The sequence below is a fragment of the Pongo abelii genome, chromosome X (genome assembly GCF_028885655.2).
Source record: "Pongo abelii isolate AG06213 chromosome X, NHGRI_mPonAbe1-v2.0_pri, whole genome shotgun sequence".
In the NCBI taxonomy this organism is placed as follows: domain Eukaryota; kingdom Metazoa; phylum Chordata; class Mammalia; order Primates; family Hominidae; genus Pongo; species Pongo abelii.
The window spans coordinates 51,586,053-51,603,712 of record NC_072008.2 but is presented as its reverse complement, the minus strand read 5'-3'; the positions used below and the strand labels follow the sequence as shown (position 1 = coordinate 51,603,712).

The 17,660-nt window shown below is 41.2% G+C and overlaps 1 long non-coding RNA gene across 5 annotated transcripts in view; it reads left to right on the top strand.

Moving 5' to 3' along the window:
• LOC129052930 (uncharacterized) overlaps positions 1–17,660 on the top strand; it is a 309,079-nt gene that overhangs the window by 54,851 nt on the left and 236,568 nt on the right. For 4 of the 5 annotated variants that reach the window (XR_008518061.2, XR_010139032.1, XR_010139031.1 and 1 more), the window contains exon 1: positions 2,243–3,124. This is a non-coding gene — a long non-coding RNA (uncharacterized LOC129052930). Of the gene's footprint in view, positions 1–2,242; positions 3,125–17,660 lie in introns of those variants that run through there. The other variant, XR_010139033.1, reaches the window with a different exon arrangement.

Genomic DNA, 17,660 nt, shown 5'->3' with positions numbered 1-17,660 from the left:
AAAGAATATTGTATCGACAACATTATGTTAAAAAGTACTGATTGACATAACACTGAATAGGCACAATGACCATGTATTTATTAGTTAGCTCCAAATAGAATGTCTTGGCTATGTGGCACTAACCTATGGCCATGGTTACCCCCAGGAAGGTTAGGACAATGTTGCTTTGGTTATGGTTGGGTGCAAGGTTAAGTAGTTCATACCTTGTCAAAACCTTCAAATTTTCCTCATTTATAATCTTGTTGGATTTGTTGTGTCCCATTGGTATGACCATTTAGCTTCCATCTTCACACCACAACTAGGTATCGAGCATGTCATTTTGCCATGTAGAGATCCTAACCAATTATATACAAAAAGCCCTAAATGATAGCTGCATGGGTATTTTGTTATTAAATAATGAAATTACTCTTGTGAGAAATGGTATATTATAGAACTGTATGGCTTTAAGCATATTCATTGCTGCCCAAGGGGGAACCTGCACTATCATAAAAACTGAACATTGTGTCTGTATCCCAGATGAATCAAATAACATCACTAAATTAAACGATGGCATGAAAACCCAACTAACCAACCTTTCAGATCCAAAACCCTCTCCAAGCAATTGGCTAAGCAGCTTGTTTGGATTATGGGGAATTTGGTGGCAAAATCTGTTATTTATCCTGGGAATTATAATCATATGTTGTGTTTTGTCCTGTTTTTGTCTACACTGCTGTTATGGCATTTGTTTGCAATGGAGTCAATGCATTACTAAAAAGATTAGAATAATGATTGCCCAAAGAACTGCATTAATTGAAGATATATCTGTTCAGCCTAACACAGGTCACAAAATCACTTTTTTCATGTTTCTTTAAATTTGGCCTATACTCCATCAACTTTATGGCTTGTCCAATTTCCCTTTGCCATGGCACATGACATTCTAGGAAAGAACCTTCCTAGTGACATGGGACTATACTCCTGAACATAAAAGGAGGCAAAGCTATTGTTGTGCTCATCTATGATGCTTTCTTTGAAATATCTTTTTTTTTTTTTTTTACATAATCTTGCTCCTTCTAATCTTTGAAAGATAGTGATTAAAAAGGGGGAAATGTGAAAAATGAATAAGATTTAAAAGCCATTGGAATTTTAAAAAAGCCATTGGAACCCCCAAAACATTTTAAGCCTTGAGTGAGATGTGACTGAAATCTGAGTCACAGCATGATTATAACTCTACTTCACAGACAGATTATAGCTTAACTCTTGTCCCTGTTGTTATTGTTCTGTAAATGACTAGGAAAGACCAGAGACAAGACCTCCCCCTCCAATCACTGAACTTTGTTACAGATTAACTGCTTCCTTTATTGTCCTGTACCTAACTCAGACAAGATGGCACCTGAATAGGAGCCCCATGACAGTTTCATCTTCACTGTGGAATGTTAAATATACCTTTCATGAAATAAAAGGACCTCCTTAACTAATCAGATCATTGTAACTGTGCCTTAAGCTTTACATAGAAAGATACTGAAATTCTGTGAAACTTTCCTGAACTTTGTTTATATAAACAATCCCAAACTTCTACACTTTGGAATACTGACTTTCATTCTTTGGCGCTTGTGTTTTCCTGGGCAGTCTGTCCTCAACTTTTGCTCATGAATAAAACTCTCTTTAAACTAGATTCTCACGTTTTTGATTATTTTAGATTGACGAGCCCTATTTTCATATTTATAAAAGACAAATAAAGAAAAGGTCTCTGTTATCTGATTCGTGTTCTACCCCTAAGTTTTCTTCTTTCTCATGGTCTCCAGTCCTCCTCCTGTTAATATTAAGTTTTTAGAGACCATTTATTATTATTATACTTTAAGTTCTAGGGTACATGTGCACAACGTGCAGGTTTTTTACGTAGGTATACATGTGCCATGTTGGTTTGCTGTACCCATCAACTCATTATTTACATTAGATATTTCTCCTACTGCTATCCCTCCCCTAGCCCTGCACCCCCCGACAGGCCCTGGTGTGTGATGTTCCCTGCCGTGTGTCCATGTGTTCTCATTGTTCAATTCCCACTTATGAGTGAGAATATGCAGTGTTTGGTTTTCTGTCCTTCTGATAGTTTGCTTAGAATGATGGTTTCCAGCTTCATCCATGTCCCTGCAAAGGACCTGAAATCATCCTTTTTTATGGCTGCATAATATTCCCTGGTGTATATGTGCCATATTTTCTTAATCCAGTCTTTCATTGATGGACATTTGGGTTGGTCCCAAGTCTTTGCTATTGTGAATAGTGCCACAAAAAACATATGTGTGCATGTGTCTTTATAGTAGCATAATTTATAATCCTTTGGGTATATACCCAGTAATGGGCTTGCTGGGTCAAATGGTATTTCAAGTTCTAGATCCTTGAGGAATTGCCACACTATCTTCCACAATGGTTGAACTAATTTACACTCCCACCAACAGTGTAAAAGCATTCCTATTTCTCCACATCCTCTCCAGCATCTGTTGTTTCTTGACTTTTTGATGATCGCCATTGTAACTTGTGTGAGATGGTATCTTATTGTGGTTTTGATTTGCATTTTTCTGATGATCAGTGAAGATGAGCATTTTTTCATATGTCTGCTGGCTGCATAAATGTCTTCTTTTGAGAAGTGTCTGTTCATATCCTTCACCCACTTTTTGATATGGTTGTTTTTTTCTTGTAAATTTGTTTAAGTTCTTTGTCGATTCTGGATATTAGCCCTTTGTCAGATGGGTAGATTGTAAAAAGTTTGTCCCATTCTGTAGGTTGCCTGTTCACTCTGATGATAGTTTCTTTTGCTGTGCAGAAGCTCTTTAGTTTAATTAGATCCCATTTGTCTATTTTGGGTTTTGTTGCTATTGCCTTTCTTAAAACTTAGAAAATAATCTTGGATCTATATTTCTTTTGACATATATCGTCTCGGTGTGACCACTTTATTATTGAGGGCCTTGTTGGGGAGTTTCTCTGGGGAATGTGTGGGAGAGGGGAAGTTTGGAATTTGGCAGCTTTTCTTCAGAGTTGTTTGATATGCAGGTGCCTCTTTTTCTAGGAGTGGCTGTGGGGCTGTGATCTCTCCTAGAACCTCAGAGGCATGAAGCTAGAATATCTTCCCCTTCAAGGAGAATAAGCCAAGGTGAGCTCATTTTTTTTTCTTTCTGGTGTGCCATCTGCTCTGCCTCACTGGCTTAAAAAAGTTCTGAGATCATGATATGGGAAGTACAAGATTCCTTTGGGTTCATATTGTAAGTACTTTCCTTTTCTCTAGCTTCAGGAACAGTTCTTTCTCTGGTTTCTATGGTGGCCCTAACTCAGGGTCATCGCATCTCCTAAGGAGGTTCTGTGACTGGAAATACCAACCCCTGGAACTGGTGGGTGAACCCTTGAAGCATCCATAGGGATGGAGGGTATATTCTGGGAGGGGATTCTGAGGATGGGAGTATCTTTGGATATATTAACATCTAAATTTATTTTTATTTAATAATACTGTTCAGTACCCAGAGGATTCATTTTTGGAGTTAATTTAATTTTAAAAATATTAAGTACAGGCCATGTGTAGATGAGACAAAAACCGTAGGGAAGACATGAGTTACTAAAGTGATAGAAATGATGCTTAACATATTTTGTATTGAGAACTGAGCTAGTCACTGTGAGGACAGACACAGAAAATTGAGTCCAATTTCTAGTCCTCAAATACCTCACTTGCTTAACAGAATTTATATAGCACTTGATACACTAAAATCACAAACAAGACACATACAGCACATACAGAGAAATCATCTACTAATTCCAGATTGGATGGGATCTTTTTCCAATTAGTGTCAATGCTAAAATTAATTTTAATTCAACAAATAGCCTACCATATTTCATTCAGTGTGATATCTACTGGATATGGAAAAGGCAATGAAATGGAATATTTCCCCACAAACATTTCAGAATCTAGACAGGGAGCAAACACAAACAAAAGTACACTAAAGGAGTATAGGTTCTCAATTTGAAGTTTGTATAGAGTAAAATGTTGAGCAGGGAGGGGAAAAATAGAAGAGACAGCAAAGTAGATTGAGAATGAATGGCTAAATGAGGAGGAGGAAAACGAGTTATCCCTCATTATAAATGTGAGAGGCCTAAACAGACTTAGTAATTCTATGGATCACTGGGTTCACATCTATGGTTTTCACCCAAAGGGGAATGGTTCTGTCATGGTGCCCTGGTGCCCTGTTTGTATTCACATTGGCAAAGGCTTGAACCACACCTAACCTGGGTTTTAGAAGAGTGCCTTATGATCCTCCTGGAACACAAGAGAATGGGAAGCCTATAAGAAGCTGCTATAAGGTGATCTCTTACCTTCCTAGTTCCCCGGGAGGCTGTCATGAGACAGTTTCCCATCTACCTCCTGGTTCTGAGGAGGTAAAAGGCTTTCTGTCCCATCCTCTTCAAAACAGGGCTGCAAAATATAAAATCACTTAACTGCTATCTAGATTTAGCTCCTCAGTAACAAAGTATTGTACAAGTTGTGTTGTAGTCTCCTAGTCCCTTTTGTTTTGGTGTCATCCTTTTTGGTGTGTGAGACAAGGATCACAGGGATCTGGCACCTTTGGCTAATCTTTCTTTCACTGTCTATGTAAGTACTAAACTGCCTAAATCTAAAAGCAGCTTGTTGAATTTTTACTAGTCAAATCAGTCAGGCCTTGGCTTTGCCTTATTATTATTTGTGAGCCTGACAAATTTTGTGTCAATGTGAAGCCAGTAAATTTATAGTGTCCTTTTAGAAAACATGGAGCTGCACAGTCCTGGTTAAGTGAAAAGATAGATTCCTTGGCATCTGGTTGCACATGCTTTTGCCTATGTGGTGGGCAAAAGGTGAAGGAGGGTCCTCCTATTAAGGTATTACATAGGCCATATTAGGAAGGATAAGACTCCCAGGATCTGGTAACATAGCCCTTGCCTAAGAGGTAGGTGAGGGAGGAGAAGTAAGGGTCTTTGCACAGGGTCTGTATGAGCCCTGTTAAGGGACAGGACTCCCAGGGATCCCATAGTGTTACCGTGTTACCTGCTGATAAACATTTGGAGGTCAAGTGGCTAGAAGTAAGATTGAAACCAGCAGTTCAATTGATGCTTTGATGTTATTAAGAGTACATTTGTTGAAGCCCAGTGAATGGCCACTTACAACCACAAAAAAGTAAGTGCAAAGATGCACTTATTGGTGTAAGTTGCTCACCCTGTGCCACCCTATTCCCCTATTCTCTGAGCTTCCAGCTACCCTGTAACTCTGGAGGTGCCTCTTGTTCTATGTTTCTGTGAAAAAAAAGATGCCTAGTAGAGTTTGGGCAAAACTTGCTACGGAGACAGAAAAAAAGTAACTTGAGTGAGGCTTGAGACGATCCATGGTGTATATAGTTGTAAAAATCTGTAATTGGTTTAAAATAGGTTACATACTTGAATCTTGAATGTTTATACGGTGTTAGGAAATTCCTCTGATGTCCAAAGTTTTCACTGTATAAATGATGTCTTGTTGGTTGACAAATTAAAGGTTTCATTATCAGCAGCCTTGGCTGCCCAGCTACAGGAAAAACTGATAAGCTCCCCCAAAATTCAAGGCCTGCTTTTCAAATAAAATTTCTTGAAACAATGTAGGTAGCTTCACAACACTGAATCCCTCTGGCACCAAAGAAAAACTGCTGTGTTTTGCAAACTAAATAACAGTATGTTCCTGATAGAAAAACTGTAACTCCTACAAAATTTGGCCATTTGTATATAATAAAAGAGGCCACACTATAGGGGACTTTGGCCTTATCCTGACAGATTGACTCCATTCCAATTTTTAATCCTCTCTTCCTGGAGGCCTATAAAGTCACAATGCCTTTTTGGAAAAAAAGACAGCTGTGACCCAAAAGCTGGGTAGCCAGGTAGGGAACATTGGTGAGTGGTAGCGCAGACCTGGTTACTGAAGCGTTTGGCAATAAAGGGGGACAAGTGGTCCTTGACCATCATCCCTGAGACCCCTGATGACTTGCATTGATAGTTAGAGATAAGAGATAGGGATTCCATAAAGCCAAAAAAAAGTGTTCCATGGTTATTATCCACCCTTCTGTCCCATTGGGAAAGCAAAACTGTTTCCCTCTAATCCCTGGCCATAACCACAGATAACATGTGCCCTGATAATCAAGCGCAGTCAGTTACTCATACATGTGCTGTGGTCCACGCTTACAATGAGCTAGAAATTAGGTAAATTGGCGAAAGCTTTGAATAGATCCCAGTAAGAGTACAGGGGCTTGGCTTATCTGACTAGCAGATGAGATAGCCATTCCAGTTTTTATAAATGAGAAGGAATGGAAATCACTCAGTCATCTAAAGACTGGCCCCATGCTCCAAGCCAGCCTGGCCACATACACATCGGCTGATAACGTTGACATAGAAGAGTATGTCGAGACCAGTGAGGAATTGTTGCAGTAGGTCTTTACATTCATAATGAAACAGTGACCAACCTGAGATGAGTTTCTGTCATTTGATAAACACCTATGGATGAGAGCAGGGGCAGCTATAACTTCCCTTAGAGCTAAAGTAACCTGAGCCTGGATTTATAATGGAGAACAAGAGTTCTTAGGTGATGAGATAGTCATACAGGGTCAGATTGACTGGTTTGTTCAGTTGGCACCACTAGGCTATCAGTGGCAATAAAAATCTTCTCTTGTGTCCCAGACATAGCCTCCAGAAAACTCCTCAGCTCCTGGGAAACAAAATGCTACAGAACACAGGACTAGGAAAATGTCCTTCAGGCTAAGGAGGAGAAAAAGAAACCAACTGAAGATCCAGACAATAGTACCTTGTAGACATGGCTATTATGCCAGGGTCCCCCAAGAGATTGATAATATTCCCATGAGAGAAGTTCTCTCTCACTATCAGGCCACAAGAGGACCACAAAATTTAAAGATCCTGGCTGTAGGAGGGAAGAGTCCTTAGCTAGCTTTGGTATTTACTGTGGACAAACAGGAGGAGCACCAAAAGGACCTAGAATCCTTGATGAAATGTGTGCTGTTCAAGCTAGTGTTGACCCAACACCTTCAACACTACCTCTTAACCGAGATCCTGCCCCACTTCAAGAAAAGAACAACTAGGGCAGAGGCCAAGGTCCCTACTTCTCTAAGTGGGACTGGAGGCCTTATACACTGGTCAAGGTGTGTTACTGACTTGACAGCAACCAAGGTTGCCAAACCTTTTCAACTCTTTTGAACACTGGGATACAAGCCATTGTGATGCTGGCTAGCTGGCATCCATAGTCATGGCTAGTGTGGCAGGTGGAATGATGCTGTCCCCCTCAAAATGTTCACATCCTAATCCCCAGAAACTATGAATATGTTACATGGGAAAAAGGAACTTAGTAGACGTGATTATGTTACAAATTTTGAGGTGGGAAAATAATGCTGGATTATCCACGCTGGCTCAATGTAATCACAAGAGGCATTATAATTCTTATAAGAGGGAGTCAGGAAGTCAGAGAGGAGAGAAAATACTATGCTGCTGGCTTTGAAGATGGAGTTAGGGGCCACAAGCCAAGGAATGCAGGTGGCCTCTAGAAGATTGAAAAGGCAAGGACATAGATTATCCCCAGAAGCCTCCAGAAGAAATGCAGCCCTACAAACACCTTAATTTTAGGCTTCTGATCTCCAGAATTGTAATAGAACAAATGTATATATTTTTTGAGCCACTGAGTTTGTACTAATTTGTTGTAGCAGCAATAAGAAATTAACATAGTCTTAAAATGACTTTAACTAGATTTGGAAATCTCAGATTGGACAATGAACTTATAAAATCTTACATATGAGGCTGTGCACGGTGGCTCACGCCTGTAATCCCAGCACTTTGGGAGGCCGAGGCGGGCGGATCACGAGGTCAGCAGATCGAGACCATCCTGGCTAACACGGTGAAACCCCATCTCTACTAAAAATACAAAAAATTAGCCAGGCGTGGTGGCGGGCGCCTGTAGTCCCAGCTACTCGGGAGGCTGAGGCAGGAGAATGGTGTGAACCCAGGAGGCGGAGCTTGCAGTGAGCCGAGATCGCGCCACTGCACTCCAGCCTGGACGACAGAGTGAGACTCCATCTCAAGAAAAATAAATAAATAAAAAATAAATAAATAAATAAAATCTTACATATGGGTCCTTTGAGACCAATATACACTCAAGTGGTTGCAACATTTCATGGTTGCAATGGATATTCCCTGTGGGGAAATAACACAATTAGAACAGTGCTAGTAGTGTGAGTGCACAACTGGAAGCCTGCCAGACTTCCAGACTTCCCCAGTCTAGTCATGTAGTAACTGCAAAGCAATAAAGATATTGGGGTGGGAAATGGATGTCACTATACTAACCAAGGACTAATGGAGGCAGAAGTGACTAAAGAAACTACATAATTTTATACCTGTCCTGTGAATCTCTACAGACTTACCACTCAGGCCAGTCAGTTCTAAAAAGCCCTTTGAGCTACAAGTGTCAGTAATTGACAATTACACAGACTAGAGCTTATGACAAAAGAATGTGGTCACTAGGTGATATGGTTTCGCTGTGTCCCTACCCGAATCTCATCTTGAATTCCCATGTGTTGTGGGAGGGATGAGAGGTAACTGAATCATGGGGGCAAGTCTTTCCCATGCTGTTCCATGATAGTGAATAAATTTCACAAGACATGACAGTTTTATAAAGAGGAGTTCCCCTGCACAAGTTCTCTTTTTGCCTGCTGCCATCCATGTAAGATGTGACTTGCTCCTCCTTGACTTCTGCCATGATTATGAGGCCTCCCCAGTCATGTGGAACTGTGAGTCCATTGAAACCTCTTTCTTTCATAAATTGCCCAATCTCAGGTATGTGTTTACCAGCAGCATGAGAACAGACTAATACACTAGGCAATGGTGCTTCCTGGGGTTTTGGACACAGCACTTGGCTGGCATGACCACCTGGCATAGTCCATTTGTCAGCCTATTACTGGTTGTTGTTGGTTGCTGGTGGACTCTGAGAGACTAACAAAGCAGCAGCAGGTGTTGTGACACCCTGACATTTCTACCGTGAGGTGGGTCAGAAAGGAGAACATCAACAAAGTAGATGTTGCCCAATGTCTTCGTTTGTGCTGTTATAACAAAATACCATAGACTGGGTAATTCATAAGGAATAGAAATTTATTCTCTCACAGTTCTGGAGGCTGGAAAGTCCAACATCAAGGTGGTGGCATGTTTGGTTGTCTGGTAAGTGTTGCATCCTCTGAAGGGGAGGAACCCTATGTCTTCACGTGGCAAAAGGTGGAAGTGCAAAAATGGGATGAGCTCCCTCCATCTAGCTCTTTTATAATGGCATCTAATCCTATAACAGCTCTACCCTCATGACTCAATTACCACCCAAAGGCCACATCTCCCAATACTGTTGCATTGCAGATTAAGTTTTAATATGAAATTTGAAGGGGACAAAAATATTCAAACTATAGCACCCAACAAGCATCCATTATTAAGTGGAAGTTGTATATCCAGGAAAAAGTAAGCTTGGCATTATGGAGCCTCACAGTTACATGAAATATTGGCTTGTCATGTTTTAGATGAGGCTGTCTTAGATGTGGGGTCTGTGCCAGCACGTTCAGCTTCTTGAGTGCTTCAGTATACTGAGGTTCCTGAGGACAACTGGGCCTGGTTTACAGATGGTTCAGCTAAGTTCAAAACCAGTGAGATGTGCTGGGCCACTGCTGCATTGCATCTCCAAATAAAACTGTGTACTGTAACTGCTCATGGAAAAGGGATGTCTGTTTAGTGATATATTTTCATGGTGTTTTCCCTGGAAAACATCCCCCAAAATGTACCCTGTTATATTTTTCATTGACTTATGAGCAGGAGTCAAGAGTCTGGCAGTGTAGTAACTGGCAGTAGGATGACTGGATGATCAAGTCTCAGTCCCGGCAGAGACAAACAACATAGCAGCAAATTGCACAGGACCACAACCTCTGTTAATGACTAACAGGGATGCCCACGACAAAGGACCCTTTGAAGATGAACTTCAATGGCAACAGCAAGATGATCAAATCTGTACTACCCATAAAAGGACACCTGGGTAGGGCATCCACCTGAATATAACATCACATGGGGTACAGTAATCTATTTACAGTTCAGGACTGGGCCAAAATAAAAACAAGACCTAGTGATTCCAGAACATGAGACTTGAAGCCTGGCAGATGTGTTCAGACTGAAAGCTATACAACCAAGTGGCAAAGGGAGCTTTGGGACACATAGCCAGAGGTACCAGACCTGGCCAATCCTGGAAAATATGTACATCCTATCCTCCTCTTGAGGCTACCACTGGACATTGACTTTCATAGACAACTTTTCAGGCATGGCATTGCTATTATCAACTTAGCAAATGGGGGCCATACTATTCAGTGACTCTAAGATGGACTATGTTACGTATTTGGATTCCCTGAACACATCTGGTCAGACACTGGTACTGCCTTTATAGCAAAAAGTAACAAACAGTGGGCAGCCATATAGATATTCTCTGGATATTTTATGCCCCATATCATTTCCAGGCAGCAGGTGCCACTGAAAGATAAAGTGGACTCTTAAAGGAGAAAATGAAAAAGACAACTGGTTAACCAAGGCTCAGATCCCAGTGGAGCACACACTTAAGACAGGTAGTTTGGGCTCTAAATGTGGTAATTCTTCAGAAGGGTAATTCCTATTTAAATAAAATGTTTAATTATGAGGCTGAAGAGTGGGAAAGGAAGTCCAGGCTGGCAGTAAGAAAATACAAACCATAATTTTCTCCTCTCACTCTACTTTTTCACTCCTACACCTACTCCTGGGAAATCAAGCTACTAGAACTTGTAAGCTGTGGGAGTGGGAGACTAATCTAATGCTTCTTTTGCCATCTGGCTATATTTGGGCAATTATGGACATTGATGGTACTGATCATAAATATGAAATGACCACTCCTAAGGTAATCTTGGCATGACCCACATGTCAGGGAGTGTGAGATAATCTAGAGGGTACAAGAAATACAAAGAAGAAACTTCCAAACCACATAGGGATGAGGTCAGAGATATGGAGTGGGTAAGACATTGAGAAGACCAGAAAAACAGTGAAGTGACTGCTGCAGAAACAAGTCACATCAGTCTTGTGGCTGTGGAAAGAGAACAACCATGAATGGTGGGGAGAAAACACCATTGACCCTGAATGGTCAAGAGTTGGAAGGGAGACCATTAATCTCTCTCTCAGCTCTTGTTCACAGGGCATCTGGCCAATTTCATGTTCCCACCATTCTCAACTTAATTTCTGGCCAAGAAGAAATCCCAATCTAAGAATTCTCAGAAACCTCCTAACATCCACTGACTCCAGAAATAGCCTCCACTTGAAACAATAATAAGATTATTATTTTGTACACTGATATGATTCCCTTTAGCCTCATCTTGTTATTGTTGGGCTCTTTTCTATGCTTTTATATATTTAACTGCCTTGACTACAAGTGACTGAAATCTATCCTGCAGATGGGTTCAATCATCCTACTATGAGTTATAGTCATGGTCACTCTACTTCAATGTTGCCTAAGACAAACAGAACAGATTTGGTATAATCAGTACAAGTAATTGGGACATCTGATAGGGTCATATAATAAAGAGTCTGACTCCAGAATTATGAAAAATAAATGTCTGTTGTTAAAACAACCCAGTCTATGGTATTTTATCAGAGCAGTCTGAGTGGACAAAGACAGAAGTCTACTAAAGTTATGTTTGATCTGTATAAGCAGAAAACTTTAGGTCAAATTAATAAATGTGTAACCCGAATCATAAAAAGAGTGTCACAGTTCCTCAATCAATTCTCAGATATGAGCCAGTTCACAGACACAGAAACTCTTGAATTGAAAAGGAGGCCAGATCCCCTTGAGGAAGAACCCTGAAACACTGCCAAAAATGAATATTATTAATCTGTCTCCTAACCTTTCCCAAAGAAACCTATAGCCTTATGCCAGGGTAACTGTGCATAGGATAAAAGAAAATAATCAGACCTTTCAGGGACTACTATTGGCTCTGACACTAATTCCAGGAGGCCTAAAACATCATTGTCAGAGTAAGGTTTTATGGAGGTCAGGTGAACAATGGAGTTTTGGCTCAGGTCCACCTCACAGTGGGCCCAGTGGGTCCCTGAGTCCATCCTATGATTATTTTCCCATTTTAAGAATGAATAATTAGTGTAGATATACTCAGCAACTGGCAGAATCCCAAAGAATGACTTTTGTAGTAAGGGCCATTATGGTTGAAAAGGACAAGTGGAAGCTGCTAGAACTCCCTCTACCTAGGTGATATGGTTTGGCTATGCCCCCACCCAAATCTCATCTTGAATTGTAGTTCCCATAATCCCCACATATCATGGGAGGGACCTGGTGGGAAGTGATTGGATCATGGGGGTGGTTTCCCCCATGCTGTTCTCGTGATAGTTCTCACAAGATCTGATGGTTTTATAAGCATCTGGCATATCCCCTGCTGGCACTTCTGTCTCCTGCCACCATGTGAGGAAGGGCGTGTTTGCTTCCCCTTCTGCCATGATTGTAAGTTTCCTGAGGCCTCCCCAGCCATGTGGAACTGTGAACAATTAAACTTCTTTCCTTTATAAATTACCCAGTCTTGGGCAGTTCACGCTTGGGCAGCATGAGAATGGACTAATACACTAGGAAAATAGTAAACCAAAAGCAATACCATGTTCCTGGAAGGATTGCAGAGATTAGTGCCACCATTAAGGACTTGAAAAAATGCAGGGGTGGTGATTCTCACCACATCCCCATTCAACTCAAATATCTTACCTGTGCAGAAGACAGATGGAATTTGGAGAATGGCAGTGGATTATCATAAGCTTAATCAGGTGGTGACTCCAATTGCAGCTGCTGTTTCAGTGTGGTTTCATTGTTTGAGCAAATTAACACATCTCATCTGATATGCAGCTATTGATCTGGCACATGCCTTTTTCTTCATACCTGTCCATAAGGCCCACCAGAAGCAGTTTTCTTTCAACTGTCAAGGCCAGGAATATACCTTCACTGTCCTACATCAGGGGTATATAAACTGTCCTACCCTATGTCATAATTTAGTTTGTGGGGATCTTGATCATCTTTCCCTTCCACAAGAAATCACACTGGTACATTACATTGACTATATTATGCTGATTGGACCTAGTGCATGAGAAGTAGCAACCATTCTAGACTTATTTGTAACACATTAATATGCCAGGGGATGTGAAATAAATCTGACAAAAATTCAGGGGCCTTCTTTAGTGAAATTTCTAGGGGTCCAGTGGTGTGGAACATGTCAAGTTATCCCTTCTAAGGTGAAGAATAAGTTGTTGCATCTGGCCCCTCCAGCAATGAAAAAAGAGGAACATAGAGAAGATGTAGGTCAAATAATAGAAAGTTATGGTATGTAGGATGAATGTTTACACATTTAGTGTACAACATGAGGACTATAGTTAATAATATTGTATCATATACTGGTAATTTGCCAAGAAAGTAGATTTTAGGTACCTTTATTACAACAACAACAAAATTGAGATGATGGGCATGTTAGTTTGCTTGACTGTGGAACTCAGGGTTCTACAACAAGTCCAGGCTGCTCTGCAAGCTACTCTGCCACTTGGGCCATATGATCCAGCAGATCCAATGGTGCTTGAAGTGACAGCGGCAGATAGAGATGCTGTTTGGAGCCTGATATGGTTTGGCTGTGTCCCCACCCAAATCTCATCGTGTATTCCCATGTGTTGTGGGAAGGACCCAGTAGGAGGTAACTGAATCATGGGGACAGGTCTTTCCCATGCTGTTCCCATGATAGTGAATAAGTCTCACGAGATCTGATGGTTTTTAAAATGGAAGTCTCCCTTCACAAGCTCTCTTCTCTTGTCTGCCACCATGTGAGATGTGCCTTTCACCTTCCACCGTGATTTTGAGGCCTCCCCAGTCACATGGAATTGTAAGTCCAATAAACCTCTGTCTTTTGTAAATTGCCCAGTCTTGGGTATGTCTTTATCAGTAGCATGAAAATGGACTACTACAGAGCCCTTGGCAGGCCCCTATAGGTGAATCACACTGCAGGCCCTTAGGATTTTGGAGAGGATCCCTGCCATGCTCTGCATGTAACTACTCTCCTTTTGAGAAATAGCTCTTGGCCTGCTACCGGGCCTTAGTAGAGACTGAACAATTAACCATGGGCCCCCAAGTTGCCATGGGACCTGAACTGCTATTCATAAAATGAGTGTTATTTGATCCACTAGGTCATCAAGTTGGGTGTGCACAGCAGCACTCCATGAAGTGGAAGTGGTTTGTGTGTGTGTGTGTGTGTGTGTAAATAAAATCATGCCCAAGCAGTCCCTGGAGACACAAATACCCAATGATCAGTTGGCAGAGGAAGAGAAGGCTCAGACCTGGTTTACAGATGATTATGCGTGATATGCAGGCATCACCCAAAAATGGACAGCTGTAGTGCTACGTCCCCGTCCTGGAACATCCGTGAAGGACATTAGTGAAGGAAAATTACCCAGTGGGCAGAACTACAAGGAATACAACTTTTTTCTCACTTTTCTTGGAAGGAGAAATGTCCAGACATGGGATTACATCCTGATTCACAGGCCGTAGCCAGTGCTTTCGCCAGATGGTCAGGGACTTGGAGGGAACATGATTGGAAAACTGGTGATAAGCAAGGTTGGGAAAGAGCTATGTGGATAGACTTCTCTGAGTGAAAAATGTGAAGATATTTCATCTCACGTGAATGCTCACAAAGGGTGACCTTAGTATAGAAGGATCTTCATATTCAAGTGGATAGGATTGCCTGTTCTGTGGATACCAGTCAGCCTTTTTTCCCAGTAACTCCATCATCATGCAATGGGCTTGTGAACAAAGTGGCCATGGCGGCAGGGATAGAGGTTATGCACGGGCTCAGCAACATGGATTTCCACTCACCAAGGCTGACCTGGCTACAGCTGCTGCTGAGTGCCCAAACTACCAGCATCAGAGACCAACACCAAGTTGCCAATATGGCACTATTTCCTAGGGTGATCAGCTGTCTACCTGATGGCAGGTTGGTTACATTGGACTACTTCTGTGTTAGACTATTTTTTGTTGTTGTTTACAACAGAATACCTGAAACTTGGTAATATATAAAGAAAAGAAATTTATTTCTTACAGTTATGGAGGCTGAGAAGTTCAAGGTCAAGGGATTGCATATGGTGCAAGCCTTCTTGCTGGTGAAGACTCTCGTAGAGGTTATTTTTGTATGCCTAAGGTGGTGCAGGGCATCACATGTTGAGGCAGCTGAGGAGTGTGCTCACATGGAGCTCAGGTCTCTCTTCCCCTTCTTATAAAGCTGCCAGTTTCACTCTCATGATAACCTATTAATCCATTAATCCATGAATGAATAATTAATCCATTCATGAGGGCTCTGTCTTTTAAAGGCCCCATCTCTCAATACTGCCACATTGGGGATTAAGTTTCAACATTAATTTTGGAGAGACATTGAAACCATAGCAACTTCTATTATGAAAAGGCAGAATTTTATTCTTACTGGAATAGACATTTACTCTGGATACTGGTTTGTCTTCACTACCTACAATGCTTCTGCAAAACTACCATCCGTGGACTTAAAGGATGCCTTATTCACTGTCATGGCATTCCATACAGTATTGCTTCTAATCAAGAAACTAAGTTCACAGCAAATGCAGTGCTGAAATGAGCTCACGCTCTTTGAAATTCACTGCTCTTACCAAGTTCCCCATCATCTTGAAGTACCTGGCTTGACAGAACTTCAAGCGTGACCTTTTGAAGATTGCATGCTAAGTGACAATACCTTGCAGGGCTAGAGGAAGGTTCTCCAGGAGGATATATATGCACTGAATCAGTGTCCAATATATGGTGCTGTTTCTCCAATAGCCAGGATTCACAGGTCCAGTAATCAAGGAAGGGAAATGGGAGTGACACCACTCAGTAACAAGCCTTGTGACCCACTAGCAAATTTTTTGCTTCCTTTCCCCACAACCTTATACTCTGCTGGCCTAGAGGTCTTATGCCCAAATGGAGGAATGCTTCCACCAGAAGATACAATTATTCCATTGATCTGGAAGTTAAGATTGCCACCTGGCCACTTTGGGATCCTCATGCCTTTGAATCAACAGGTAAAGAAAGGACTTACGCTGATAGCTGGAGTAATTCTGACTACTGAGGAAATCAGATTGCTATTCCTCAAAGGAGATAAGGAAGAGTATGTCTGCAATATAGGAGGATCCGCTAGGGCATCTCTTAGTATTACCATGTCTTGTAATTAAAATCAATGGTAAACTACAACAACCTAATTGAAGTAAGACTACTAATGTCCTTAGGAATGAAGGTTTGGGTCACCCTACCAGATAAAGAACCATGACCAGGTGAGGTGTTTGCTGAAGGCAAAGGGAATACATAATCAGTAGTAGAAGAAGGTAATTATAAATACCAGCTACTACTATGTGACCAGTTACAGAAATGAAGACGGCAATCACTATGAGTATTTCCACCTTATTTTGTTGTATGTTTGTGTTTGCATGCGTGTGTGTGTGTGTGTGCGTGTGTGTGAGTAGCAAATATCTTCTCTATCTTATCTCCTTTTCATGTAACACAAGATGTATGAACTTGTTATCATAGTATTTAACTTATGAGATATCAAAGAGATTAAATGCAAAGACTTTGCATCTTCTCCTGGGGAAAAGGTTATTCACTTTCCATTGCATGCAGGAAAGTTGTATCATGTTAAGTAGAAAGTATGGCCTTGTTATTGTCTTTTTGAGGGGATAAAGTATGGTTTAAGATGTGTATGGGTGCCAATTTGATGAGGGGTGGACTTGTGATGGTTAATGTTATATGTCAACTTGGAGGGTGTTTTGGGGTGAGATTAATATTTAAATCAGTGAACTTTGACTAAGCAGATGGCTCTCCACAATATGAATGGGCCTCAGCCAATCAACTGAAGGCCCAAATAAAATAAAATGGCTGACCTCCCTGAGCAAGGGGGAATACTCTAACAGACTGCCTTTGGACTTCATCTGTACCATGAACTCTCCTGGGTCTCAAGGCTGCTAGTCCACATAGCAGATTTGGGACTCACCCCAGCCTCCATAATTTCATGAACCAAGTCCTTATAATAAATCTGCTTCTATATATGTATACACATCCTATTGGTTCTGTTTCCCTGGAGAACCCTAATACACATGGTAGCCCTGTAATCTTAGGGTAGTTACTGAATATAAAATAGAGGACAAACATGTATGCCTCCATTTAACCATCATAATTGTTGTCTTGACTAAATTCCCCATGGTTATAGCATCCATTGCCCTAAAATATCGAATAGTGGGCATGGACTCTCAGACTCATTAAATAATAAATCAAAATTAGATTGAGTCTTTGGCATTTACAAACTGACTTGAAGAAATGGGCCTCCATGAAAAACTCCCCCACAATGTACAGAGCTAAGAGAGCCCAGTGTCAATTAGACATTGACAAGACAATGGCTCTTAGCTCAAGACAGAGCCTTCAAAGGATTGCAACCCATTTTACAAGGCCTATTTAGAGAAGAGGGAGGGTGATTATATCCAATGCTTCTCCATTTAACAGCTTAATTTGGCCCGTTCCTAAACTTGGAAAG